Source organism: Canis lupus, chromosome 30, assembly GCF_011100685.1.
Source record: "Canis lupus familiaris isolate Mischka breed German Shepherd chromosome 30, alternate assembly UU_Cfam_GSD_1.0, whole genome shotgun sequence".
Taxonomy (NCBI): domain Eukaryota; kingdom Metazoa; phylum Chordata; class Mammalia; order Carnivora; family Canidae; genus Canis; species Canis lupus.
The window spans coordinates 12,312,352-12,339,052 of NC_049251.1; the positions used below are offsets into that span (position 1 = coordinate 12,312,352).

At 41.6% G+C, this 26,701-nt stretch overlaps 1 long non-coding RNA gene across 8 annotated transcripts in view; it reads left to right on the top strand.

The window, feature by feature from the left end:
- The first annotated feature begins 168 nt into the window (after nt 1-168).
- LOC102152285 overlaps nt 169-26,701 on the top strand; it is a 176,332-nt gene continuing 149,799 nt past the window's right edge. For 7 of the 8 annotated variants that reach the window (XR_005381603.1, XR_005381599.1, XR_005381598.1 and 4 more), the window contains exon 1: nt 169-315. This is a non-coding gene — a long non-coding RNA (uncharacterized LOC102152285). Of the gene's footprint in view, nt 377-26,701 lie in introns of all 8 variants that reach the window. The other variant, XR_005381604.1, reaches the window with a different exon arrangement.

Genomic DNA, 26,701 nt, shown 5'->3' on the forward strand with positions numbered 1-26,701 from the left:
CTCAACCGCTGAGCCACCCGGGCATCCCATATCTGCCAAGTGTAAAGTCTGGGTCACTTTGCGCCCTGAACCCCTAAAGTGGGGGGATGTTTCTTCCTCCCCCACGCGGCTGCGGAGGGCTCCGATGAGCGGCACCCATCGTGCTGCAGGTGGCGCTGTGGACTCGATGCTTGGTGGCAGCGCGTCTCCGGGCCCTTCGTCCGGGGAGGGCGTCCGGCGTCTTTTTAGTTAAACTGCTTCTATCAGCTCAGCGTCTGCGGAGCAAGTCTGAGACACAGATTAGCCGATTTCCGACCCTGAGCGGAAGGTCAGCCGGTACGTGCTCAAACGCGGCGCTCCCCGCAGGCCGGACCGTGCCCCGCGCTGGGCTCCGCAGGTGCGCGCACAGGCCACGGCGTGACCCGGGGGTTTCCAGGGAGCGCCTCCGCCGCGCAGCCTGTCGGGGTTTCGTGCGAGGCTGCGGAGACCGCGGTAGAGGCACCGCGGCAGCCCGCGCGGACCGAGGAGTCGGTGGAGCAGATCCCAGCTCCCCAGGGGCAGCGCGGCTGCTTGGTGTTCCAGGTATCGCCCTGCAAAGGGGGCATCCGCCTGAGGGAGCCTCTTATTGCCCCAAGTCTGGAGCTTTTTGTTGTTGTTAAAACCCTTGGTGCCCAGGAAACTCCGTCTCAGACATTGTGCGTGCTCTATGGTTGTGTGATTGTGCACGCGGAGCACCTAATAGCGGGGTGCCCAGGGGGTCATTTGTCAGCCGAACTGCAGGATCTCAATTTCCTTAATTACACTTGCAGGTTTCAGGCTTCAGCAAATGAATCCCTGTCTTATATCCCTGTCTTATTTTTTTTTTAATTTTTATTTATTTATGATAGTCACAGAGAGAGAGAGAGAGGCAGAGACACAGGCAGAGGGAGAAGCAGGCTCCATGCACCGGGAGCCCGACGTGGGATTCGATCCCGGGTCTCCAGGATCGCACCCTGGGCCAAAGGCAGGCGCCAAACCGCTGCGCCACCCAGGGATCCCAATCCCTGTCTTATTTTTAGGGAATCTGAACAGGTAGAACTGAGAGCATTGGAAAGCACCTCACAGAACCGTGTGCTGGATGACCTTCTAGGATATTGCAATTCTAATTCCCTAAACGCATCTATTAAAGGCATGTCTAACTTGGAGTGTCTCTTATGTTTTCTTGCACTGGAGGGAATGAGATGACACTTCCCATCGTGTTTCTATAATGAAGGTATTAAAGTTGGATTTGATTATTTTGATTTTTTTCCTGTTTATTGTTTTCGGGTGACTTCTCTTTTTACTTGTGACCAGTAGATGGCTCTATGGCGCTCCTTGTATTGACACGCGTTCCGTTGGTGCCACTAAATAGATGAGGTTAATTCACCTCTGCCCTGGCCAGTGGGGAAAATCTTGGGCTGTGTCATTCAGTCCCGCAGGTGAGGAGAATGGGGGGTGAAGGCTCCCCCGCCCCTTGCCCTCATCAGCATCTCAGCCCTCTGTGTCTCGGTTTTTTGAGGGCCTCAGTTTGTGTGTGAGTTGTGTGGAGACAGTAGTCAGATGATGGAGCGGTTGGATACTAAGTCTGGGGCACACGGGCGACAGTCCTTCTGGATGGTCAGTGGACAACATGCTGGCCAGTGTCAATAATAGATCATCCCCATGGTAGAGGAAAGGATGATTAGCATGGCTGCTCTGCCCTATTCAAGAGGGCCTACTTGAATAGAATGGAGTCTGGGTCACCTGTGAGCGTGAACGCAGTTTCCATTTGTTTTTCTGGTGCTGGTGTTTATTGCTTGAATGCAGGGGAATGTGGGGGCACATCCACATGTCTGTCCGAATGGAGGCCCTTCATCAATTCCCCACATCACTTCCCTTTTGTCACCCGTCCCTCCTCCTTCCCCATCATTCACTCTAGGGGCGAGGGGTGGGGAAGACTCACCCTATGGGTGTTTGTGCCCAATCATATATTTTCCTAAATCTTTTTGTCTTACTCTTGTGAGGAAGAGATTGCTAATGCTCACTCACATCTGGCTCTTCTTTACTTCTTGGGCACATGTGAAGATGAAGCTTTCCAGTCTCTCCTATGGTCAGGTAGGGCCATGTGACTTGTTCTAGCCAAGAAAATATGAATGGAAATGGTACTTAACTGGTTCCAGGACGTATGGACTAAACTCCATCCCTAGCCCCCACCCCATTCATATGTTGAAGCCTTAACACTACAGGACCTTAGAAATGTGACTATATTTGGAGATGGAGCCCTTACAAAGATAAATGTGGTCAAATGAGATCAAAGAGGGGGCTGCTAATCCAATACGACTGCTTCTTATAAGAAGAGGAAGACACACCACGGTGTGCATATATAGAGGGAAGACCACAAGGAGGATACAAGAAGAAGGTGGCCTTTTACAAGCCCAGGAAAGCCAAATCTGCTGACAACTTGATTTTGGACTTCTAGCCTCCAGACCTGTGAAAAATTAATTTCTCTTGTTTGAGCCACCCAGTCTGTGGTATTTTGTTATGGCTGCCTGAGCAACACAGGCTGAAGAATTTTAAATTTTAAAAGGGAGACCCCATTCTCTTTCTTGTTTTGTGGTACCGACTTTCATGTGTTCTAGATGATGTTGCTAAAGATTGAGGAGGAAGACCCAATCCAAATAAGTTTTCCTGTGCCAAGTCACTGATGTTTCTGGTTGGTTTTTGCTGTAGGATAGCTTAATATTAATCAGGAAGACTGATTCAACTTGGACCTTGCCTTTTGAAAACAAATGCTAAGCATTTGACCTTTTATATCTGCAGTTCCATGGCATGAATCCTCCTTGAGGCAAGCCATGCTTCATGTCTGAATGCATGACTGGGGCTGGCTCACAGGGTAACTGGGAATTGGAGGTGAAAAGAATTGGTTAATACATCAAAATATTCTACTGCTACAATTACATAGGCCTCAATGGACCTAAGAGGGTTCCTCTTAGTGTTCAAGCTGTGCCCTCCAGGTCTCAGAGATTTGCTCAGATGCTTCCGATGGGTGTCACAGACAAGGGAAGCCTCTGGCTTTTCTGTCTTTAATGAGAGCAACTCTACCTTTGTCTCTTCAGGGTTCTGTTGAGGCTTAATTAATTAATTTATTTATTTTTTAAATTTTTATTTATTAATGATAGTCACACACAGAGAGAGAGAGAGGCAGAGACACAGGCAGAGGGAGAAGCAGGCTCCATGCACCGGGAGCCCGACGTGGGATTCGATCCCGGGTCTCCAGGATCGCGCCCTGGGCCAAAGGCAGGCGCCAAACTGCTGCGCCACCCAGGGATCCCTGAGGCTTAATTTAAATGAAGAGTTCTATTGCTAAAGAAATTTTTAAAAATCACTGTGATAGTTCCAAACAGTCAAATAAATACCGATTTCATGAGGATATATAGTCTTTGTACCTTGAAGTTTTGTTTGATTCAGGCAGAGCACTGCAAGGTCATGGGGTTCAGTTCTGCTCACTTCCTTGATCTTCTAGTGACAAAAAAAAAATCTCTGACTCGTGGAAATAGACATGTACAAAGTAGAAGCTTTACTTATTGTGGGTCTTTATGTATTATGATTAAAAGGGTATTTATGGAAGATACCAATGGCATATAGTGGTACAGTAGTGATACTAGAATCATGGCCTGAACTCTGGGTTTCACATACTGTCACTTCCCATCCTGTGCTTACAGCAGACATTGCTAATTGATCACAGAGCTAATCATTGCAGAACCCTGATATGATCCTGCAGTTCTCAACATGGTGTTCTATGCAGCCTCTTCCAACTAATTGATGTTAGTGCATGAAATGAGACCTCTTTTATCTTTATGCATGATCGATAATGATTGGAATTCATCATTGATGTCTTTGAATGCTGGATTTTAGAGTTGTATAAAGTTGGTACCAGAGTGGTCAATACTTCTGGAAGCCCACAATGGCCATCCTGATTTAAATTCAAGTTTGAAGGCAGCCCCGGTGGCCCAGCAGTTTAGCACCGCCTTCAGCCCAGGACGTGATCCTGGAGACCCAGGATCGAGTCCCATGTGAGGCTCCCTGCACGTAGCCTGCTTCTCCTTCTGCCTCTCTCTCTCTCTCTCTGTCACGAATAAATAAATAAAATCTTTAAAATAAATAAATAAATAAATAAATAAATAAATAAATAAATAAATAAATAAATTCAAGTTTGAAATGTGTTCTATGTAAAGATCCTGTTGAGTTTGAAATGAGACCGGGTCAAGATCCTGGCTGGTAACAGACTGCATACCCAATGTGGTAAAACTAGAGAATGTACTGAAGGGTCTCTGAAGGGTCTCTGACAGGGTTCAGGGGAGGATCAAGGAACCCTAAGAGGGATGGTGAAGCACCCAGGTATTAGTACAAGTGAAAATAAATTCTCATCTTCTGGCCTGAATGCAAACAGAAGGTACAGTGTTTAAGGATACTGGGGATCTGGAGACCTGGAAGAGGCCCCTTCTATATGAACTGGGCCTTGGGCCTTAGGCTGAGGGACAGAACCAAGGGAGATGGAACAGAGAGGGAACTGGGGGAGCAAATATCCTGACCCTTCTCTCCTTCTGCCATTTGATCTTTCAGTGCCTTCTAATGTCTGAGCCCTATGTAATGAACAGACCCTTCAGTAAATTCTTTGCCGTTTAATGAGAAAGCCAGAGGGTGAGGAGAAGCTCAGGTAATGCAGACCATAGAGCTTGGCCTCCAGGGTACAGAGAAGGGAGAATGGATCTGGTGGATGGGATGAAGAGTAATCAGCGTAGGGAAGTATCTGTACCAGCTCGCTGAGAGCAGAGACTTGATCTGACATGTTCATTGCTATATCTCCAACGGGGTACAGTGCTGGACACATAGTAAGTACTAAACACTTATCTGTTGAATGAATGAATAAATATCCTGCATACTGGACATATGGCCTTTATGCCAAAATGCCCAACTTGGAATTTAGGAATTATCAGGACATTCTGTGGACGTGTTAGACATGGCCTTTGTCTACTAGGAAGTGGACTTTTAGCATACAACTAAAACAGTGTGTTTAATTTGATTCTACTTCCCTGTAAAGTGTTGGTTTGAGGACCCAATAAGTTTCTATATGTTTTACAAAGAACTTCCATTTCCATTTCAGTTATCTATTACTGTAGAACAAATCACCTCAAAACTTAGTGACCTAAAGCAGCTCTTTCCTTTTGCTCACAGTTTTTTGGGTCAGGCGTTCCAGAAGGTATCAGCTGGGTGGCTGAGGGGCTGGGAGGATCTGTTCCTAACATGGCATCTTCCTCTCATATCTGGTGTCTTAGGGGCTCCCTCGCCTCTCTTTCTCCACATGGCTTCATACTACAGGGCCCCTCCACATGTCTTGGGATTCTTGGAGTTTGTTGATCTCAGGGTTGTAGCCCTTTTTAATGGTGGCTGGTCCCCTAAAGACAAGAAACAGAGTTTCTGGAAAAGTTAAGGGCTGTGCCTGGAATGGGCACAATGACTTCTGCTGTATTTTATTGGTCACAGTAATCACAGGGCCAGCCCAGATTCAAGGTGTTGGGGATACAGGCTCCACCCCATGATGGAGCAAGTTCACACTACAGAAGAGCAGGTGGAATGGAAAATGTTGCCAATTTTAGAAAATACAGTCTGTTGTAACCCATTTGTATAGCACTTTATTTAGCTTGTTATTCCAGTCCTTTCTCAGGCTTCTCTCTTGATTTTAGCTACAATTTGTTAAGCACTTAGTGTACGTGAGGCACTGTGCTAAGTAGGCCTGTCCATTATCTCCATTTAATTCTCACAATCACCCATCAGTTATTTCCATTTTGCAGATGAGGAAGATGAAGTACAGAGAGAACAAAGATCTTGCCTGAGGTCACTCAGGTACTAACTCAAAGTGGTTTGGTTTTAGAAAGGATTTATGATGCTTTCAAATACATATAAAGCACAAAAGTGAGTAAAACAAGTAGATTAGAAAACTGTAGCTGAGGGGTGCCTGGGTGGCTCACCCAGTGAAGTGTCTGCCTTCGGCTCAGGTTATGATCCCAGGGTCCTGGAATCGAGCCCCACGTCAGGGTCCCTGCTCAGCAAGGAGTCTGCTTCCCCGCCTCCCCCTGCTTGTGTTCGCTCTCTCAAATAAATAAAATCTTAAAAAAAAAAATTGTAGCTGAGCGAAAGGGAGGATGAAATTGGTGGGAAGTTAGTGTGCACAGGGCCTGCCCTTGGGTTCTGGGAACTTGCCTGGGGTAGGCCATACATTTGGCATTAAGACTTCTAGTAGCCAACACAATGAGGGCAATGTGAGCAGTTCATATGAGAGAGAGGGGAACTAGTATCACTATTCCTATTCTTGATGTTGAACTCAGGAAAAGGATCCTCTCCATCTTTAGCAACCCCCAGTGTCTGTTTTCATAGGGCTGTTTCTCTCAAAATGCCTCAACATAGGCTGAGGCTTGAGACAGCCTCAACAAGAATTAAAAAATATATATATATATGTGGGGGGCACCTGGGTCGCTCAGTGGTCGAGCAACTGCCTTTGGCTCAGGTCATGATTCCCGGGTCCTGGGATCGAGTTTGGCATCGGGTTCCCTGCAGGGAGCCTGCCTCTCATGAATAAATAACCGAAATTTTCAAATACATATATACATACATATATATATTTCAAACATCTTCATTAATCTTGTATAAAAATAAGGTCCATGGAGGGGATCTCTGGGTGGCTCAGCGGTTTAGTGCCTGCCTTTGGCCCAGGGCACGATCCTGGAGTCCTGGGGTCGAGTCAGTCCCACGTCGGGCTCCCGGCATGGAGCCTGCTTCTCCCTCTGCCTGTGTCTCTGCCTCTCTCTCTCTCTCTGTGTGTGTGTCTATCATAAATAAATAAAAATAAATCTTTAAAAAAAAAAAGGTCCATGGAGAGTTCCTGGAGCTAAGGGTGCAGCATGAGGTTGCACTTTTTAAGTTACAGGCCAGGCTCCTGCTGAGGCTAAGTATGGGTATTAGGGGGAGAGGGGTGCTGCAAGCAGCATTTGGGGCAGGGGCGAGCGATGCTGCACTCCCACCCTCCCTGGACCCCTGTTCCCCCGCTCCCACCCACCGCACCCAACCACTTGAGGTGGGCCCATCTCAGAGAAGGCTGAAGCGGCAGAGGGGCCGCCAGGGCCCAGTGGAGCTAAGGACCACCTTCCTTGGGCCATGGCTTGCCAACCACCATCCCGCACTGAGTCTATCTGCAGAAATAGTGGGCTAGAGCGAGAGGTCCGAGGTGACCTGCGTGGGGGTGGGGGGGTCCCGGAGGGGCACTGGTGAACACCTCTGTGGCCTGTGTCTGAGCAGATGTAGGGTTGATTCTGCAGATCTGTGATGATACTTTCAATGAATATATCAAATATATGTGATATATATGATATATCACAAATATATGATAACATTTATATATATGGTAACATATATAATATATAAATGATATATAAATATATAAAATGACATATACAAATTACATATAACATATCATATAAATGATATATATAAATGACATAATATCATATATAAATGATAACATTTAATATAATATATATTATAACATTTGATGTAAAAAATGTTCCCCTCTCTCTCATGTGAACTGCTCACATTTCCCTCATTGTGTTGGCTATCATATGTATATATGATAACATTTGATCTTAGGAAGCAATGCCCTTGAGTAAACTCATCATGCCTACCTCCCTACCCCCAACCATTCAGAAAGCGTTAGTCTGGGGGATCCCTAGGTGGCTCAGCAGTTTAGCGCCTGCCTTCTGCCCAGGGCGTGATCCTGGAGTTCCCGGATCGAGTCCCGCATTGGGCTCCCTGCATGGAGCTTGCTTCCATTGCTTCTCTCTCTGCCTGTGTCTCTGCCTCTCTCTCTGTGTCTCTTGTGCATAAACAAATAAAATCTTAAAAAACAAAAAGAAAATGTTAGTCTTGGAGAGAGTTAGAGGATGGTCTCTCAAGGCTCCTTAAAGGGGCTGGGGGATCCATGAGATAGGGGGTCTGGGGGGGGGCAGTGGCAGGGAGGATTCCCTGGGGGAGAAGCTTTCTAATTCCTGCCTGAGGGAGGTGGGGTTTTTCTCTCACTACTGCTCCTGCTGGTGATTTTAAACCAAGTCATAAAATAAATAAAAATGTAAGAGAAGAAAAAAAGAAGAGAAAACTTAAGGAAAATGGTAAAAGCAGAGTAGAAGGCTAAGAGAACATTAAAATAAAAACATTGAGACTTGGTAAGAGAAAGTTGAGAGAAAAAGAATAGAATAAATGTTTTAATAAGAGAATAAAGCCAATACAGATAAAAGCTCAAGACTTAAAATAGTCATGAAAGATGAATTAAGTAAATTTAAGATAAAGGAAATAGAAGAACAGACAGAATCATTGAAAGAAATTGAGCGGAGTGTGCACACACACAAAGAAGCCAAAGTCAGATTGAAGTTAAAAAATAAAGTTAGCAGACTATGAATAAAATTTTAAAAATAAAAATGAAGAATTAAAAAGTAACGAGATAAAGAAGATTTAAGATAAAAGATACAATAACTTAAACCAACAAGGTCAACAAGGTGAAAGAGTAAATGCATCAAAGTAAAAGATAAAACATCAAGAGAATAAAAGACTAAAAATAGAAAAACATGCTATAAAAATGTGAAAAACATAAAGTTGATGGGTTTGAAGCTTAAGTACAAGATAAGGAATTCAGAATGCTTTTCAGTATTAGTACTTTAACAAAGAGGATTAAGGGAAAATATTTTAAAAAGAAAATAAAAAAGCTTGAACAGAAAGGGATTGATAATAAAGGAAGAAGAAAGGAAAGGAAAATTTAAATTAGCACAAACCAAGACAATAAAATCCTTAGCAATAACAAAGAAAAAAAGCCAAATAGCTTTGTAATAGACCCAGAATGTCTACCTGATAGACAAATGTCGAACATCACAAAAATAATATTTATCTATTACAAATTCCTGAGGCAGGGCTGGGTCGCCATATTGGAGGATCTCCCGCAGTAGTAGCAGAGACATTTTGGCAAGATGAAAAAGGCAGGATAGGTATGAGATGCCCTTTACTTTCTGACTAGAAGGTTGCGCTCTCTGCCTTCAACACTTTCTTTTTGCAATATCAACATGGCAGTTGCTCTGTAACTCATCCTTCTGGGGTTGTGGTAGGGCACAAGCATCTTGGGAAAAACCCATATGGGAAAGTAATTCCACAGATGGTGGGGTACAGAGAAATGAGGGTAGATGGGAGGAGGAATTAAATTAGCTCTACTCAGATATACAAATGGTCAACAAGTACATCAAAGGTGCTTAGCATTCCTAATCATCAGGGAGATGCAATTCAAAACCATGATGAGATATCATCTCACACCTGGTAGAATGGCTATTATTGAAAAGACCAAAAAGGGGCACCTGGGTGGGTCAGTGGTTGAGCATCTGCCTTTGGCTCAGGTCATGATCCTGGGGGTCCTGGGATCAAGTCCCACATCAGGCTCCTCTTGGTATCAGGTAACCATCACGTAACCAAGATACAGAAACCACCTAAGTGTCCATTGATGGATTAACGGATAGGTGATATATATATTAGATATATCACCATGTAAAAAAGGATGAGTTCTTCTATACCATAAAAAAAGAATGAAATCTTATCATTTGGGACAATGTGGATGGATCTTGAGGGCATTATGCTAAGGTGAAATAAATCAGATAAATAAATACTGCATGAGCTCACTTTTATGTTGAATCTAAAATACCAAATTCAGAGAAACAGAGAACGGATTGATGGGTGAAGTGGGTGAAGGTGGTCAAAAAGTACAAACTTCCAGTTATGAGAGAAATATATTCTGGGGATATAATATACAGCATGGTGACTATAGTTAATAACATTGTATTATGTATTTGAAAGTTGCTAAGAGAGTAGATCTTAAAAGTTCTCATCACAAGAAAAACTGTACAACTGTGTGAGTTGATGGATATTTACTAAACTAACTGGGTCATCCTTTTGCAGTATATGCATATATTAAATCATCATGTTGTGTACCTAAAACTAATACAATGTTAACTGTCAATTATATCTTGATAAAATTGGAGCAATTTTTTAAAAAGTAGCTCCATTCAGTGAAATAGGAATTGAGATCATCTGAGCATGAGAGAGTGGGACCAAGAATAAGTAGGGTACAAATGATTGGGTACAGGGGAAAGTCCAGCAATTCAACACTTCACCCCTAATGAGTGCCCAGCTAGTGTTATGGGGAATAATAGAAATGCAGGAAATGTTGAGAGGGATTTGTGTACATGCCATTGGATGAATTAATATAGTATATTCCATTCCAAGATTTCAGTATGAAGGATTCTGCACACATGGGCAGTACAAGTACAGGGCTTTTATTGCTATTCTTAATGGGGAGCTGTGCTACCAATAGAGGCAGGGAGGTGGGCTATTTAATATCCACTCTCAAGTTTTGGTGGATCAGAAATATGGTTGCAACCAACAATGAACAGTGAAATTTTAGGACTTAAGGGTAATTGGGAAAGGTACTGATTTGAAACTCAGGGCACCAACGAGGTTATTACAGATAGTTGGATTGCTAATACTGCTGCTAAAGTACCTTTGATTCCTGGCATATTAGACAATAGATATAAAATACTCCAGTGTGCTTGAAAAAATTTTCTGGGGCAATAGCTGCTGGCAACTCTTCCATAGGTAATTACAACACAAATTCTCACACATCTGCTTAGTGGATGGCCTATCAGTGATGCTTAATGATGATGATTTGTTTCTGGTTGGATGTGTTAAATTGTCAGCTATCAAAAATTTTATGTGTGAGACTGCTGGGAATAATGAGATTGCAGGAGCTTTTCTAAAGTATATCCTCTACAGGAACATCTCTGCGTCCTGTGCACGATCCCACACCTGTTTTTGTGAAGAAGAAAGAATCTGGACCATCAATTTGAATACCAATTAAATGGTTTAAAGATGTCCTGGTAAATACATTGATCCTGGATAATCCAGCCCAACAAAAAAGCCTTTGGCTAACAGTGCCTGGCACAGAATTAGTTCTCAATAAATATTAGCTAGCTATTGTTGGCTCAGCCACACTAATGCCAACATTCATTGAAAACGTGCTGGGCACTGCTATAAGCATAGCTCATACATTCATTATCAGAAGGTTCCTTGCTATAAAATAAAAATAATGTGGAAGACTTGGAGATATACTCTAGGTATTACATATAAAGATTAAGAGAAAAAATTAATTGTTAAGTGCTGAGTGAAATTATATTAAGTTGCCTGAGAAAACATAAAATATGCATCTGGGAGTTGGATGACAAAAAAAAAGAGAGGACATACAGAATTTAGATACATATAAAGGTTATCAAGGTGACCTATACTAAGGGAGGGGGAATTCTAGTTTAGAAAAAACAAAACTCTGTATGGTATACTCTGCTTTTTGAAAGGTCAACGTCTTAGCATCAAGCCGTCATAGCTTTGAATTGTGTCTGGGAGCATCTGTGCTTTATCCCTACTTTGTGCATCCATTAGCAAGGTGTGTTCTAAGGTATCAGAAAAGTCTATGAGAAGTTATTTTTTTGGATCTGGGAATGCTTGAACTATTTCCCATATAAACTAATGGTAATTGTTTCTTCACTTTATGGCATTTCGGCTTACAAAAGGTTTCATAAGAATGCTCTACTTTTGAATAACAGGGGAAACTCTTAATGGGGGGTCCTACTGCTCCTGAGCCCTTGGAAGCTCCTGAAAATAACCCTGAATGTTTCAGATTAACTCTTTGGTCCTTGAAAGAACAGATAAGATGCTCACCTGAATAGAGAAATTATTGTCCGTCTGTTGTGGTCCCAAAGTTTAATTACATCACTTAAACAAACTACACGGATTTTTCTTTATGAGCCAGTCATAATAATTATAATAAAAATACAATTATAATATAATTTATGTTTATGTAATTGTAAAATATAAATACAGATATAGTGTTTTGGCTTGTATCGTGACAAGCACCTTAGCTATTTCAATCTAATTTAACACTCCACCAACAAATTGCCAATTCTTTCCCACATTTTACCATGAGCAAACTGAGTTAGAGAAAGTTAATTTACCCAAAGTCACACCTATTAACCTTGAAGACAAAACTTCCATTTTTATTTTTATTTTTTTTTACCAGCGAAAGAGAAGTTTATTTGGGAACAGCAGCGAATTTCAATCTGGGACCGGCAAGCTACTGAAAAAACGATTGGCAAGTCCAGAAAACGAAGGGGAAGAACCCTCTATAAAGGAAAGTGGGAAGCTGGGAAGGCTGTAATAAAGAGAAAATCTCCCCCCAGCCCCCAAAAGAGCAAAAGTCCATTGGAGTACACTGGGAGCTGGAAGTATAGTGGCTTTTCATTGGCTGAGTTGTGACTGTCTCTCATTGGTCGGGCTGTAGGAGACGTGAGAAAATCCTTTCTTTTTTTTACTGGGATGGCGGAGCAGTGTCTGTGCACAAAGTCTGTCTTCCTGTTGGATCTGTAATTGAGACAAGCGGTAGAGGATGAGAGCTCCCTCTGCCAAACTACCTGACTCTAGTTTAGAGAGGCTGCCTTTTATTAATTTTCGCATTTCCCCCTTTACATCAAGATCTTCCTTTGAAAGCACTGCTGATCAATAGTCAGGTTTTTAATATTTAGTGGTTTAGTGGTTTAGTGTCAGAAAGGACCTTTTCTGGTAGTTATGTCCTCATTCATAGTCATTGGAAACCACTTCAGGGCACATCAGAGTAACAAGGAAGGCTATAAGAGAGAGAACTCTCAGGCACTTCCCATTTGAAGTCTACATCTTCTAGAGGTTTTGAGTGTCTAGCCAACATCACCTTGTTGGGTACATCCTTTTTACAAGAGATGAAAGAGTACAGAGTTGAAAGTAACATGACAATTCTAAACTGGGACAATGTGGATGGATCTTGTTGGTTCTGAGCCAGGACCCTACATCTGAAAGTAGCCCACTGAAAATACCTATTGGACTTAGGGAAGAAAGATTTCTTCTTGTAAAGGCAAACTTGGGGTCAGGTATGCCACTTGCAAACCCTCTTAAAGTGGCTGCGAAGTAAAGTAGTGGAATACTGCGAGAGTGCACTGAATGAAATAACCAGACACATTTGGGAAGTTACAGTGCAAATATAAACATGAAGCAATAGTTAATGAACTTTTTGCAAGAATAGCAAAACTTCTAACAGATGTAGTAAAGAAAAACATTGTGATCTCAAAAGAATTGTTTTGAAAACAAATGTTATCCAATAATATAATCTGTAAAGTTGTAAATTCAGAGATCATGAATTTGAATAAGAATCCAGTATCAGCTAATAGTTTAAATTTTTGAAAAAATGGACTTTTATGAATACTGAACCTTCTAATGCTTTAGAAAAAACAAGTGAAAGTTGACTTGTCCTGCAATTGTAATGAGACCTGTTTCTGAAAGTTCAAAATCAAAAGAAGAGGAAGTTTCCCCCTTTTGCAAGGGCTTGAGAAATGCAGACAGGGACATTGTTTTCTCATAGAGAGAAAAAGCAATAGTGAGAAAAAGATATACAAGCCTGGTCCAGACATCTTGGGAAAGCTGTCTCACCAGATGTCATCCGCTTCAATTCTGGGAAATCTTTACTTTCAGGTCACCAGATTGTGTGCAGGTTCAGTCAGGGTATGGTGCCTTCTTTAAATGTGTCATGTGAATCTAAGAGTCTATTTCCTGGAGTTTGGGGGCAACATGGGTTGGTTTGCAGTTCTTGATAAGGGTCATTCCAGTGAGGTCATTCTGGAGGTGTCCTTTCCAACAGATGAAATCTCCAGGTTGTAAGGTGAGATGCTTAAGGCAATTGTCTTCTGGGAATGCATTGTAAAAAGATTGTTCTACCAAATCATGGCTATTTTTAATAGAAACTATTAGACTTTATATTATTGAAGTATATCTCCTTTTATCAACTGGGGGTCGAGGAGGCAGGGGCCATATAAATGCTTTAGATATTCTATGACTGTCTCAAAGGGTGAATCTTTGAGTTCCCAAGAGGGTGGATCTGAGATTTAGAAGAACCAACAATGTGGGGCCAAAGTATTTGGAGAATGTCACAAATTTTGCCAGTTGAGTCTCAGTAGTGCCACTATTGTGTTTGACTAACCCTGAGGATTGAGGATGATATGCACAATGAAAGTGTCATAAAACTGACCAAATAGCACAAAATTGTCAAAAGCACCTGACTAATAAAATGGGTTCCCCAATTACTATGAAGTCTGAGAGGGGTTCCCCAGGTAGGGATAATCTTTTCTAATAGAAGCAGCAATGGCTTGTCTACAAGAGAAAGCTTTGGTCCAGTGAGAAAACATACAGACCATGACTAAAACATGTTTATCCGTGAGAGGGGGAAGTTGGATGAAATCCATTTGTACAAACATTAACAGGTTTTTCTTGATTATATACTTCAGACAGCTGGGGCAAGTGAAGTAGCCACTTTTTGTCGCCTTATTAACCTTTCGCCATCAATACTGGTCCATGAATGCTATCATTTTGTCAATAGACCAATGGTTTAATGCATTTACAGTTGTACATAGTGGAACTTTTAGAATTTTTGGTAGGACTGGCTTGTTTGGTATAAAACAAAGATCTCTCTTTTTATGAGCCAACAATTACTAGATTTCCAATATTGTTTCTCCTTTTCTGGGGCCAATTATTAGGCATCTCTGGTCAATTTTTCCAAATTGTTATTTGGGAGAACATCCCTTTGGAATATGACAGAGGTCTGTCCATCAATCTTCTGAGCAGTAGTTTTGGCAGAAATATCAGTAAGGTGGTTTCCTTTGGCCTCCAGGAAGTCAACTTTGGAATGTCACGGAATCTTAATAGTAGCTAGAACTATTGGCAAAAGTATGGGACTTAATAAATTTTGGACACAGGAGCCACTTTTAATCTTATCCCCATTGGAAGTAAGGAAACCTTGTTGTTTCCATAACGTTCCCAAATCACAAGCTACCTCAAAGGTATACAGACTATCCATGTAAGTGTTTGGGGTTTTACCCATGGCTAAGGTAGAAGCGAGTAAGGGCATATAACTCAGTCTATTGGGCTGAAGCAGCCAGAGGTAATGGTGCTGTCCCAATGACTTCAGGAGGAGTTGCAATAGCATACCCATTCTGACACTTACCATTTTTTATGCTAAGAACCATCAGTAAATCATGACAAATCTGCGTTGGTTAGAGGAGTTTCCTGTAAATTGTCACAAGGAGTCAAAAGTTGACCTGTCAATCTTAATCAGCTATGAGGGGTTTCATCAATGAAGGAGGGGAGAAGGGTGGCAATGAGAAAGAGTTATATGAGGAATTAAAAGAAGGATTTCCTAGAATGTGGGGCAACTGACTGTAAAGTGTTCAGTGCGATGAGAATTTGGGAGGGCTTCTATTGCATGGGGTACAAGATGGTTAAAGGGGCCCCTGTGATTATTTCTTCAGTGGCCCTAACTAAAAGTGGCAGGAAGGGCTCTGGGACAAGGGGGCTATCCCCATTCTACAGGGTCTGGTTGTTGGTTAGAGTACCCTATGGACAGATGATGGTTTCCATGTTTTTGGGTGAGTACTCCAAGGGCATTTCCTTTCCTTTGCATACAAAGAGGGAAAAGGGAAGTTGATAATTAGAATGTCTCAGGGCAAGGGGCTTTGTTAGGCTTTTCTTAAAAGTCTCACAGGCTACATCATCCCCCTCTTTCCAAAAAATAGGGTTAAGTTTTTTGTTTTTTAATAAGGCATGTAAAGGCTGAGTCATAAGAGGAAAGTTTGGAATCCAATTTTGACAGTAGCCTGTCAGTCTAAGAAAGCCTCGTAATTGGTGCTTAGTTTTAGATTTGGGGAAATTCAGGATTCCATGAAGTCTACCTGGGTCCAAATCCAGTCTTTGTTCAGAGATCAAGTGCCCTAAATATTGAACCTGAGTTTAAGCAAATTGCTCATAAAAGGTTTTATGTCCCTTCAGGCCAAAAGTTTTAACAGGTGGATGCTATCTTTCTGTGAACAGGTTTGAGAAGGGGAGAAGAGAAGGAAATCATCTACATATTGTAACAAGGTAGAGGCTGCAGAAAACTTTTACCATCCAAATCAGCCTTTAAGGTTTGTGAAAAGTAAGAAGGACTCTCTGTATATCCCTGAGGCATTACTGTCCAGATGCATTTTCGTTCTTCCCAAGTGAAAGCAAAAAGATATTGGCTATCATTATCAACTGGAATATTAAAAATGCACTACATATATTAATTATAGTGAAAAAAATTGCCTTCAGTGGGAAAGTCAGTAGCATCTGAGGGTTAAAAACAACACGGTGCTAAGGGATAATAATGTTATTTATTGCCTAGGGGTCCTGGACAAACCACCATCCTTGGCTATTGGGCTTCCTCATAGGTGTTTATTTATAAATAGAGGTGTTCCAGGGATCAGTAGAGGAGATAATAAGGCCCTGAGCCTTGCAATCTTCTATTATGGGCTTGGTGCCCTGAAGGGCATCAATTTATTATGGGAAGAGATTTTGAGGAATCTGTTTGAATCTTGCTAGGTGTACTGTGAATTCTGCTAATATCTACTGAGGATTTTGCCCACAGAGGGGATGGTAGCTGAACCAATAGGAACAAAGGATGAGTATCCCCAGACTCAGCTGTAGTGTCATCAGAATCAGAGCATAGAAAAGATGCTGAAGGGTCACTTATTTCCCTTTGTTGGCTATTTTGGTTACTACTGTCAAATTCTAGAATTGCTTCCTCCTTTTGGGAGAAATTCTGGCATGTTTACTAAGAGATCTTGGCACAATAAATGAATAGGGGCAGGGGAACTAACGAAAAAGGGTGTGTATTTCTCAAAGGGCCTAGACAAAATAGAATAGGCTTAAGGACAGGAATCTGTTGAGGCTTTTTAAAGACCCTCACTATTGTTCAAAAACTTTAGTACTCTGATGCAGGGACTGCTTTACAGCAGTGGGGTTAAATACAGAGGGTGTAGGTCCAGGGTCAACAAGGAGGGAGAGGGATTCATTCCCAGCCTGGAATATGGTTTATCTGAGCCAACCAACAGGGAGGAATGGGAAGAGCTCCTGTAGTTCCCTGAAGTCCTGTCATTGGGAATTAGGAGGACACTGTAAAAGTTGCCTAGAAGGCTGAAGGCACTTGGTGTGCTTAAATTTCTAACCATCTTTTTTCCCCCAATGTCCTGGTTCATTACAATAATAGCAGAAACTAGATTTCTGATTTTGTTTAGGGGCTTTCATTTGCTGGAATTGAACATCAAAAATTTTAACAGTTTTTCCTCTAGGTGACTCATGTAGGGTACACGTTAACTGGGTTTAATTAATTAAATTTAGAGTGGACATAATTTTCCATTCCATCCCAGTCCTTTTAACTAAAAGGGAAAGACACAGGTTAAGCCTGTTAATAAACATAAAATTCTATGCTACCAGATGGATTCAACATTCAAGGAAGACCAGAATATTCTTAAAAGATAATTTGGAGTTGATTGTAATAATCATGAGCAGATTCATCAGGCTTTTGTGTGCTAGCCTGAATTTCATTCCAATCAACAGGCTCAGGAAAAGCTATTATTATTGCTTGATAGAGATTTCCGGTGCGTTTTCTAGCATCTTACCAAAAATTAGGGCTTTGTTTCTGTAAATTCCTTTTGGGATATTCCCTTCTGGCTAGTTTGACCCGATGTTTGGCCTGAACCTCACCAACAAGTGTGTGAACTTATTAATATAATATAAGCCTGAGAAACCAGGTTGGTAAGTTTAAATAACTATGTTAAATTCTTCACCAAACTTATGGGGGTCCTCAGTCTCTTTAAGAAACACAGTGGGCACCAGAGTGGCTCAGTGGTTGAGCATCTGCCTTCTACGCAGGTTGTGATTCTGGGGCTCCTAGAATCCAGTCCCACATTGAGCTCCCTACAGGGAGACTTCTTCTGCCTATGTCTCTGCCTCTCTTTCATCTCTCATGAATAAATAAATAAAATCTTAAAAAAAAGGTCACTTATTCTCACCTCTTTAAAAAGAAAGAAAGAAAGAAAGAAAGAAAGAAAGAAAGAAAGAAAGAAAGAAGAAAGAAAGAAGAAACACTGTAACTATGGCTCATAATTTGACTTTAGCCTGGGGAACATAAGAAACTTGAGGATTATTTAGGTTCTCAGAAGATTTAATTTTAAAAAAGCAGGTTTTAACTGACTCAGAAGAGGAAGGAGTAGGGGAAAGATTTGAAGGAAAAGGAAAAATCAGCAGAGAGAATAGAGGAAAATGGCACCAGAGGCGGGGACTGACACAAAGTGGCTGCCACGTGTCTGTGGACTGAGAAGCTGGGGGAGGGGAAAAAGAAGCCTCAGAAGAGATTTTGACTTCTTTCAGTTATTTACCTTAGTTAATTTAGACATAGGACTTTGCAAAGACACCAACCCAGAATCCTGAAACCATCTGGAAGCCTCAAGGTACCTTCTAGGATACCTTCAGGTTTTTTCTTTTTTTTCCTTGTTCTTTTAAGGAGCCATGACTTTCTTTTAATTTTAAGAAAAACAAGTTTGGGGAGATTGAAAGTTCCACAGAATGGCCACTGAAGTTCTGAATTACTTTTGGCTAAGGCAGTCCATTTATTTATAAATGTGCATGTGGAAGGACCATAGGTCTTAAGCATAAAAGCAGCCAGAGTCCCAGTAGGGAGATGCACCCTCAAAGCATTTTTGAAATAGCCTGTCCTGGAAGGAATCAAACCAAAGGCCAGCACAGTTCCAGGAGGAATAGCTTGGTTCCAAAGCAATCAGACTGAAAGCTGGCACAGTTCCACCAGGAACTGTCTGGTTCCAAAAAGGAGTCAGACTGAAGACTAGCACAGTTCAATAGAACAGTCCAGTTCCAAACAGGACTCAGATTTGAAGGCCTGCACATTTCTTCTTCTTCTTTTTAAAAAATATTTATTTATTTTAGAGAGAGTAAGAGCAAAAGAGAGAAAGAGAGAGATAGAGATTGTGAAAGGAAGGGTGGAGAGAGAGAATCTTTAAGCAGATTCCCTGCTGAGTGTGGAGCCCAGTGTGGGTCTTGATCTCATGACCCATGAGATCATGACCTGAGCTGAAATCAGGAGTCAGTCACCTAAGCAACCCAGGCGCCCCTAGGGCTGCACATTTCCATCACAAACAGTTGGATTCTGAAAAGGAGCTGGAATTAAGGACAAATGAGTACTCTCAGAGGGAAAAACACAAACTAAGGCCTTAAAACAGATCCTGAATAAAGCCTGGAGAGATCAAACACAAAATGTGGAACTCAAAATCCAAGAGAAAACCTACCTTTAAACCCCAGGTTGGTGAGAGAGCAGTGAGCTCAATGGGTTCTGTGGGTACTGGCCCCTTTGCTCATTAGTCTCAGAGTTGTTGAGGGACCTCCCTGAATCCCCATACAGGCCACTGAGTGATGTTAACCTTAAAAATAAAACTTCCAGAGGTGCCTGGCTGGCTCGGTCGGTTAAGTATCCGACTCTTGGATTTGACTCAGGTCATGAGATGGAGCCCCATATTTGGCTGTGTGCTCAGTGGAAGGTCAGCTTGAGATTCTCTTCCTTTCCCTCTCCCCCTCTCCCCACTTGTGCATGCGTGCACTCTCTCTCCCTCTCTAGAACAGATAAGTAAAATCTTAAAAAAAAAAAATCCCAACAAACTTTCAGTATTTTACTAACAAAAGATGGATTTATTTGTGAATATCAGAGAATTGAAATCCAGGACAGGCAAGCTGTGGCAAAACCATTGGCAACCCAAAGAACAAAGGAGACAAATGCTCTTTTATAAATGAAAGCGTGGAGTTGGGAAGCCTTTTTTAAACAAAAAGTCCATTGGTGTAAACTGGGAACTAGAAGTGTAGTGGCTGAGTTGGCTGGTGACTGTGGTGGGAGGGGCCGGGAGCGGGCATGAAAAAAGCCTTTCTTCTTCCTGCTGGGAGAGTAAAGCAGTATCCATGTGCAAAGTCTGTGTCTTCCTGTTGAATTTGCAATTGAGGACAAGCGGTGGAGTGTGAGAGCTGCCATGCAGACTGTCCTGACTCCATTGCAGTGGGGTTTCCCTTTATTGATTTTCACACACGCACACAAGCTAAATGGTGTGGTGCTGATTGTATATGACATATTATTTTTAAAACGGAACCAATTTCTTTAGAAATCAGCTTTCCTTTCAGAATATTCATTAATAATGAGATTGTTCTATATCCACATTTGAAATTACTTGTCCCTAACTGTTATTTTATGAGGCATGACACTTCACAGCATAATTATCGGGTTATTGGGAGCCTGGCCCTTGCTACTGTGTGGTCCTACAAAGTATTGAATTGCTTAGTGCTGCTTCAGTTTAACCATCAATACATTAAAATCATATCAATGAAAAAAAACCACCCTATCCTTGGCTACTGTGGGAATTTGAGTGCACTGACAAGTAACCAGTTGACCAGGGTTCTAGGGTGCCCTGGGATGTGGGAAAACAGGGCAAATGACCACTTTTGACGTTGGGCCCTCTTTTGGTGTTCTGAGACTGATTTCCAGTGTGTGGAGGGAGAGATTTCCTAGACATCAAGCAATTCTCCAAGACCAGCTGGGTGACCTATAATTCAGTTCAATTCTGACAGTATTTACCCAGAGATAGCATCAGAATCCCTTGTTTAAAGGCTCAGGCCTACAAGACTGCTCACCACCCCCTCCCCTGGCCCCTGCTTCAGATGCCAGTCACAAACCAAGGTTGTCATCCTTGCTTCCACCTGACTGATTGTAAATCAAAGATCCCTAAGACCTTTTCCCCAGGTTTGATTAATTTGCTAGAGTAGTTCACAAAACTCAGAGAAAGATTCTACTTTCTAGATTACTAGTTCATTATAAAAGGATATATACCCAGGGACAGCCAGATGGTGGAGATGCCCAGGGCAAGGTACTGGGAAGGGGTGCAGAGCTTCCACGTCCTCTTCAAGCATGCCACACTCCCAGCACCTCCACGTGTCCACCAACCTGGAAGCTCTCCAAACTCTATCTTCTTGGGGTTTTATGGAGGCTTTATGACATAGTCAAGACTGATTAATTCATTGGTCATCAGCAGTTGAGTCAACCTCCCTGGAGGAGGAGATGGGGTTGGGGAAAGGGACTTAAGTTTCAGACCTTCTAATCCTCAGGTAGAGTCCAAATGTCATCCATTAACATAACAAGAGATGCCTTTGTCACTCTTAAAATTTAGGAAATTCCAAGGGTTTTGGCAGCTGTGAACAAGGAATTGTGGATGAAGAACAAATATATATGAGAAATAAATTTTGGTCATCTGAATGCCCAAATGTATAGTTCTTCTAAATTACAGTATGGCAGGCCCCTAAAGGAGGGGTTGTAAGAGTTCTTTTAGGAAAGGAGCTGGAGGGGCACCTTTTTCTTTCTCTTTCTTTAATTTTGATAGGTGAGGAAAGGTTAAGTGAGGTGTCAAAGGTCATACGATGAATCCCTAGGCAACTTTGAACTCAAGTCTCTTGTCTGATACGTAAAGAGCCTTTTCTAAAAGAATCCTCTTTCCCTGTTGGTGGGAATGCAAGCTGGTGCAACCACTCTGGAAAACAGCTTGGAGTTTCCTCAAGAAGTTAGAAATAGAGCTACCCTATGACCCAGCAATAGCACTACTGGGTATTTACCCCAAAGATACAGATGTAGTGAAACAATGGGATACCCGCACCCCACTGTTTATAGCAGCAATGTCTATAATAGCCACACTGTCCTTTGACAGATGAATGGATAAAGAAGATGTGGTAGATATATGCAATGGAATATTACTCAGCCATCAGAAGGATGAATATCTACCATTTATATTGACATGGATGGAACTGGAGGGTATAAGTCAATTGGAGAAACGCAGTTATCATATGATTTCACTCATATGTGGAATATTAGAAATAGGGCAAGGGACCATAAGGGAAGAGGGGGAAACTGAGTGGGGAAAAATTAGCGAGGAAGACAAACCATGAGAGACTCCTAACTCTGGGAAACAAAGGGTTGCAGAAGGGGAGATGGGAGGGGGATAGGGTAACTGGGTGACAGGCTTTAAGGAGGGCGCTTGATAAGATGAGCACTGGGTGTTATACTATATGTTAGCAAAGTGAATTTAAATTAAGAAAATCAATCTTAAAAAAGGTCCTTTTCTTTTTCACCACTTTTATGAGGTTAATTCTTTAAGGATGTTGCTCAGTCTACATTAAAAAAAATGAGAACGTTGGCCATTTTTGTTTGTGTTCTCACTCTAAATGTGTGTGTGTTTTTCCATAGTATTACTCTATTAGGATGAAGCAGAGGTTATTGGGGAATATTACAAGGTGAACAACAGTGTAGTTTCAACAAAAGCAAAAGCCTGCCTCCTCTGGAATAGGTCCTGCTAGTGTACCCCTGCGTCATCCAGGGCTGAGTGAGGAGCTACTGTTTATAGAGTGGAAGTAGGCAAGAGTCAAACTAAAGCCTGACTTGAATGCTTCTGTTGTACCAAGTCCAATGACCCTGGGGTAGGCAGCTTCTAAGCTGGTTTCCAGTGAGACCCAAGTCCTGGCATTCAGGCCCTTGGGTTTTCCCCTCCCCTTGAGTGTGGGCTGGGCTAGGTGATTCGCTTCTAACTGATAGAATGATGATCTATGAGCAAGGGTTATGGCGTGGCACATTTGAGATAAGGTTACAAAAAGACTTTGGCCTCCCTCTTGCTCCCCTTTTTAGTTATCTTGCTTGCTCACTCACTCTTAGGGAAGCTAGCTGCCCTGTTGTGAGCTGCCCTATGGAGAGGCTCACATAGCAAGTAAACAAGGGAGGAGGCTTCCAGTCAACAGTTGGTGAGAGTTGAGGCCCTCAGTCCAACAGCACTCAAGGAACCGAATCTTGCCAACACCCAAATGAGTGAGCCTGGAAGAGGTTATCTTCCTCTTGTGACTGCGGCCTGTGAGGGACCCTGAGTCAGGGGACCCAGCTAAGCCACACCTGGGTTCCTGACCCACAGAAACCATGAGATAAAAGTGTGCATTTTTAAAGAACTGCTAAATATTGGGGTGATTTCTTACACGGCAATAGATAATGAATGCAGACACACATGTTCACTTTCGCTGAAGCGTAGTTGTTAGAGGGCTGTGGTAGTGTTCTATCCTGCGTCCCCACCTTAGTATTTTTTAGAATTAAGCTTCTGCCTGGTACAAGAATATTCTTTGCCACAGGTGTGAATTAATCTTTGGACAGCTTTACTGCCTCACATTTAGCACTCATGAGATTCTGATAGTCAACAACCTTCACAGCATCAGCCATGGCCTTGTATCGCTGGAGTTCTGAGGTGATAAAATGTTTACAGACAAGCATCTGAAGCACATTGAGAATAATGATTTTTTCCCCCAAAGCTTCCAACATTAATAGGTTACCTTCACCATCAAGCATGGCCTACTTATTTTGCAATGCACAGTAAGACTTGGAGCACATATAAATGCTATGGAAGACCCCTTGAATTTCCACATGGTTTTGGGCATTTTAGCGCACTTGCCGTCCCCTGCCATTTGAGATCTACACACTAGGATACTCAGAAGCAATCTATCCCATGCTTTTCCCTCTGCTCAGTTATGTGAAGTGCTCAGTTAGGCAGGGATTATGCCTGGTGGGACACTCAGCCTTGTGCCTAGGGCTATCTATAGTAGTGTGTACACCCAGAGATTGTTTCTGATGTTAGTGCTACGGAAATATACAAGCTGCCCCCAGAACTTGTTAATTGCTTGAAAGGATTGGGAATTATGTAACAAAAGAGCTGCCAAAGATGTGGCTTTTGAGTATATCTGCTAAACAAACATGAGACATCCTGCAAAGGGATAGTAGAAATAACAAAGACTTGGGAATTGGATGGATCTGAGCTCAAATTTTGGCATTATTGCTTACTAGCGTGTGACTTGAGGCATGTCACTTATTCTCTGGAGCTTCAGTTTCATTATCTATAAAGTGGGTAATAATATATGATTTGAAAGATTGTTATAATTTGTTTAATAAGGTAAAACTTAAATTGATATATATAGATATATTTTATATATGTTATATATATATTTTTGAGTATATATATATATATATATATATATATATATACACAAAAAGAATAATTCTTTTTGTTACCTACTGATGTCCTCCTATGAGTCTCTTAGGGTCTAGCATGGTACCTATCAGACAGACAATACAGAACTCTGGTTCTTCAGATGCTGATAAAGCAAAGGGGTGAGGGTCATTGCTTGCAGGGAAGTGCTTCACCGATACAAATATCATAGCTTTGCTTTGGGTGGGGTTGCTCAGATACTGTGTTTCTGTGAATTAAGAGTTTACAGAAGTTAGAAAATCCTTATCAAAGGATCTTCCTCCTTTTTGAGAGAGTGAGCAGTGTACCTTGATTTCTTTTTCCAATTAGCAATGAAAAATAATCTTCCCTGCCTTTTAAAGTCTTTTTATTTTGAAATAATTTCAAATATACAGGCAAGTTGTGACCCACAGAACAGAAAGTTGCACGAAGGACTCCTGTATGTAGTTCATCCAGATTCACCTGGTGTTAGTATTTTACCACACTGGCTTTCTCTCTCTCTCATTCTACCTACCTATATAAAATGATTATTTTTTCTGAACCATTTGATAGTAAGCTGCAGACATATGCGCCTTTACCTCTAAATATTTCAGCGCAGATTTCCTAATTCTGTTACATAACTCAGCACAATGATTAGAAAATTTAACATTGCAGAAATACTGTGATCTAATACACATCCCATATTCAAACTTCCAACTGTCCTCATAGTGTCTTTTATGGCTATTATTTTCTCTGGCCCAGGATTTAACACAGGATCAAACATTGCATTTCGTTGTCAGGTCTTTTTAGTCCTTTAATCTGGGATAGTCCTTCAGCCTTTGTCTTTATGACACTGACATTTTTTAAGAGTACAGGCCACAACTTTCTAGAATGTCCTTCAATTTGGATTTGTCTGATGTTTCTTCATAATTAGATTCAGTTATATATTTTTGGCAGGAATATTATAGAAATGCATCACATCAGGAGGCACTTGATGTCAGATTGTCTCATTACTGGTGATATTAACATTGATCACTTGGTAAGATGGTGTCTCTCAGGTTTTTCTGCTGTGAAGTTACTATTTTCCTCTTTGTAATTAATGAATAATTTTAGGGAGATACTTCTCTGCCATTTTTTGAGCATTTACTAAGTACCAGGCTGTTTTAGTACTATGCATACTGTACCTCATTTAATTCTCACAACAAAATATGAAGATGTTTATTTCTGTAGTCTCACTTCTTCCTCTTTCATTTTACAGATGAGAAAACTAAGGGTCGTCTAAGGTCATACAACATGGCTGTCTGTGACTCCAAAGTCTATACTTGTTTGTATATGTAATGTGTTCCAGGACTAGTCAAGCATCCAGAACTCTTTTTGTCCAGAGCCCATTGTTCACCTTAGGTCAGCTTGTGTCTTTAGTAGAAACTAAAGAGATTGCCTTCATGTTTCATAACTAAGATGAGAAGGATTGAAGGAACACAAGCTCTTTGCTCTAGCCATTTAGATAAGAATAGACTGGGTTGGTCAGCCGACTCAGGTCTGTCCATACATATTTATAGTGTACAACACTCTATGGTTTGCAAGATGAAACTGACTCTTTGTGCTATACTGTGAGGGTGTGCATATGCCCTGGTCATTCACCATGATTAGAAGACTTAACAAGTCACTACTCAAGTGGCAATACCAAGGGGAGGTATTGCTTGTCATGTTATGATACTTTTTTTTAAAGGGGAGATCCATGACAACAGACTTCGGAAAAACAAAAGTTATGAGGGATTACATAAAGAAAAAATGATCAGTTCTCCTATGTGTGTGCACCTATCAACAAAGAGTCAAAATATTTGAGGCAAAGACTGATAGAACTGCAAGGAAAAATAGATAAATCCACTATTACAGTTGGAGACTTCAGTGCCTCTCTATCAGAAATGGACAGATCAGGGGATCCCTGGATGGCTCAGCGGTTTAGCGCCTGCCTTTGGCCCAGGGCCTGTTCCTGGAGTCCCGGGATGGAGTCCCATGTCGGACTTCTGGCATGGAGCCTGCTTCTCCCTTTGCCTGTGTCTCTGCCTCTCTCTCTCTCTCTCTGTCTATCATGAATAAATAAATAAAATCTTAAAAAAAAAAAAAAGAAATGGACAGATCTAGCAGGCAGGAATCACTAAAGACATAGCTGAACTCAGTAGTACCCAAAATCAACTGGATCTAATTGACATCTGTCAAATACTTCATTCAGTGACAGCAGAATACACACTCTTCTCAAGTTCACCTGGAACATCCACCAAAGTGGACCACATTCTGGGCCATAAAACACACCTTAACAGATTTAAATGAGTAGAAGTCATACAACGTCTGCTATCAGACACAATGGCATTAAACTAGAAATCAACAGCAGAAAGATCTCAGGGAAATCCTCAAAGATTAAACAACTTCTAAAGCACTTCTAAAGAACACATGAGTCAGAGAAGAAATCCCAAGAGAAATTAAAAGCATGTTTTGAACTAAATAAAATGAAAACACAACTTATAAAAATTTGTGGGATTCAGTGAAAGCAGTACTGAGAGAAAAATTTATAGCATTGAATGCAT